General features: G+C 43.4%; 1 pseudogene; it reads left to right on the forward strand.

Annotated features, from left to right (window-relative positions):
- The first annotated feature begins 2,027 nt into the window (after positions 1-2,027).
- On the forward strand, positions 2,028-2,813 carry LOC111765008 (putative monooxygenase p33MONOX pseudogene; annotated as a pseudogene).
- Positions 2,814-3,605: the final 792 nt, after the last annotated feature.

A 3,605-nucleotide genomic window follows, 5' to 3' on the forward strand; every position in this document is an offset into this window, starting at 1 on the left:
GAATCTGAAAAGACAGTTCACAGAAATAGAAACTCAAGTGACTAATAAACATATTAAAGTGATCTCCACCTCATTTATAATTAAAGATGTGCCAATTACAATAATGTATAATTACCTCCCCCATTAGATTGACAGATATTTATAAGGTTGATAGTAACAAGTGTGGGCAAGGGTGTGGGAAGCATGTGTTTTGAACACTGTTGGTGGGAACGTTAATTGACAAGCATATTGAAAGGTAATTGTATAAGTGCTATTAAAATTTAGTGACTTACATCCTTATTCCCTTCCCCAAATCCAGCTACAAAGTGGGGGGAAAAGCATGTTGGAATGTAATACATATAGTTTTATATTATTATTTAAGATAGATAAGTGAACTGTTAGAGAATATTTCACAGTATCTGTGAGAGTCAGTCAATCTCAATTTTATGAAGGCCCTAAATTTACACTTTTCTTGATACCTCCAATGAACAAAATACATAAAACCATTGTATATTTACTTGATGTTAAAAGAGCTCCCATTTCAATGTAATCATTTCAAATATATACCAATTTTATAATCTCCCTTTAGCATTTCTTTATTTGGAGTATGCTGGGAGCCTCAAAAAAAAAAACTGGAAATTTTATGGACAGTTTGCAATTTCTGAAAAGCCCTGATTGGTATTGATACTAAAAATATCTACAAGTATATATCCCAATTGTCAAAAATGGTATCACTAAGGCTGGAATTATGGAGTTCTTGTACTTTCTATATCATTTTTTAAAAAGATTTTACTTTTTACTTTACTCCCAAGCAGGTATTCATTTTGTAATTCAAAAAGATAAAAACAAATTTAAACAAAAATTTAAACCAAACTCAAAAACTAAGCAATATAATGATTGAGATATGCTCATTTGATATAACAACAAAACTTCTTGTGTGACAGATAGAAAAAAACACACCCCTTTTTAGAAGTCAAGCTGGCAACAAGGATTGCAAGAGAGCAATCCTCCCAACACCCTCAGAACAGAGGGAAATTACCTTCCAAGGGACTCTAGAGGGCAGTGGTTATCACTGCTGTTTCATACCCCCAGTCCCTCCAGGGATTTCTTTCTATCAAAGCTTCCCAATCTCACTCTTACTTATCAAAAAGCTACAGGGAACCTGGGGACCCACTTTCCTACCTCTTCTCAATGGAGGTATGAGCTACGTTTTCCATTTTTGCAGAGGGGATCTATGATTTCCAGAAGCTGCTTCATTAAAAACTCCTCTGAAGCAGAGAGCCAGCAAGCTGAGAATTCCCACCAGTCCTTGTATTGGCTTCCCTGCGTGTAAGATTCCACCTCTTTCCCTCATTACCAGCTCATCCTCCCACCCCTTCAACAACAGACTCTCAGTTTTTTCACATTGTTTTCTGGGCTTCTTCCAGTTTTGATTTTCTGCCCTACAAATAGAACGCAGCAAAATATCTGAGTGGTCTGGAGGGTTCATATAGAGAGAGATCGTCTCTGTTTACATTGTTTCATATTTATGTAGTTCCAGAAAAAGGGAAAATGCCGCAAATCCACCAGCCATCATCCATTCTCTTTAGCAGTTCTTTAAGGAGTGCCTCTTACGTTCAGGGTTCACTGTTCAACGGAAACAAAAATGAAAAAAAAACACTGCACAATTACTGAATGTGCCCAGTGCTCTGAAAAACAGGACAGGGAGGCTGTATCGCCCAGGCAGTCGGTGCTCTCCGGGAGGTCCCCAGACCTTCAGCAGTGCCGCCGGCCCAGGACCGCCCACAGCACCGCTTGGGTCCCGATTGCGCACAGAGTCTAGAAAGAGGTGGGTCCTCACAGATGGGGGCCTTTAGTGCCAGAGCTCCAGCTGCGGGCAGTCCCATAGTGGTGGAGGAACAGAACCTCTGGCTGGACTCTCCCTGGAACTACCTCACAGCAGCAGAATTTGTTCCTCATTATCATCTGTCAGCGTAATCTTCATTGTGGTAGCAGGGACTCGGCTCTGAAATTCGATCTAGGAAAAGCACCTGGATCCCAGCCTCTCAATGGCTTCAAGATAACCAGAGGTGCCTGCTTGTGAGCCTCGTGGGCCTCTAGGCAAGATGCCCCTGCCCATCGGGATTAACCCCTGGGCATTCAGCTGTGCTGACCGCCTCGAGGACCCCAGGCCCATGACTGCCACCATCAGACATGGGCAGCATTCCCTGGAAGTCCGTGATTCCAGAACTCACATATCAGTTCTGGAGGAAGGAGAGGCCAGTGTATCGTCCCCTGCTGTGACCCTATCACCAGCCACTGGTAGTGTGGACAAGGTCCCAGAGGTGAAAGCTAAAGCTACCCATGTCATCATGAGTTCTCGGATCACAAAACAGACCCAGGAGAACATTTGGCGTTTTGAGCACAGGCAGGGCTGAGAAATTCTGGCTACACACTCCACAAGGGCCACGAAGGAAACCAAGTCCCTGGAATGGCAGAAGTCCACCACAACCCAAGGCTCAGAGCAGAGAGATGATAAAGGAAGAAGAGTGGCGTGGGCAGAGTCTCCTACAGCAGAAGCCCAGAGGCTGGTTCACTTCTGGCTCTTCCACAGGTTAACCTGGCCCAAGTTCTAGAATCACAAATTCTGGAAATGAGGACGAGGACGTAGACTCATCAGAAAAATGGAGCTTCTTTGGACCAAGCTCCCTCCAGAAGCCTGATTCAGGAGGTTTATCAGCCAGGTCTGCACAGGAGGTCTGGAGGTCTCTCAAGTGGAACTGATCTGTATCCAGGCTGCACACTTGGCTGAGGACCCAGCAGACTTCAAGCCATCCACGTGGTCATGCAAGTGATGGAAGGGAAGGAACCATCAGCAGATGCATGGCCTCAAGCGTTGTGGCTTGAACTTGCTCGTGTCCCTGGGTTCTAGAGTCCTTCTCTTCCAGCACCTCTGGATAGAGTTGTGTTGCTTCCCTTCTCCTGTTCACCTTGGCTCTGACATGGGAAAGGCATATATTTTTAAAACCCGTTAGGCTGAGGCTAGAGAGGGAGACATAACTGGCCTTGGAGAAACGTTAGTGCAGAGCTTATCATTCTTGTATGGAGGAAGCCACTTTGTACTACTATAGTTTAAAGTTAGACTAACTGATCTCAGCAGTGATGTATTGGGGCTCTCATGGCCTATTTTTGTATCATATTCCCTAGACAGGGCTTTAAATATTGTTCACTAGGTAAGTAAAGTCCGTGATGTTCCAAAACCAAGTTTCTTGATTTCTTTACCACTAGTAATGTGAACTTTGACAAATGATGACTGTTGGTGCTCATTGACTATTTTAAACGACATGGCCCTCTTGACCTGGGCTGGTACTGTGATCTGACCCCATTGATGAGGGGGACTGTCATAGTTTGAGTTTTCTTTGGGGCCCCAAAATCATAGTCTTAAATTGGTCATTTCTGGTGTGACCCAATTGTGAACCTTTGACTAGATTCATCAGTCAAGGGCCATTTGATCAGATTACCCCTTTGCAAACTTTACCTAATGGGAATTCATTGAAACATTTTAAAGGAAAAGAGGGATATCATCTGTGTTTTATTTTTTTAAAAGGTCATCTTTGCTGTTCTGAAGGGAATAGGTGACAAAAATG

Source organism: Dasypus novemcinctus, chromosome 22 (genome assembly GCF_030445035.2).
Source record: "Dasypus novemcinctus isolate mDasNov1 chromosome 22, mDasNov1.1.hap2, whole genome shotgun sequence".
Lineage (NCBI taxonomy): Eukaryota > Metazoa > Chordata > Mammalia > Cingulata > Dasypodidae > Dasypus > Dasypus novemcinctus.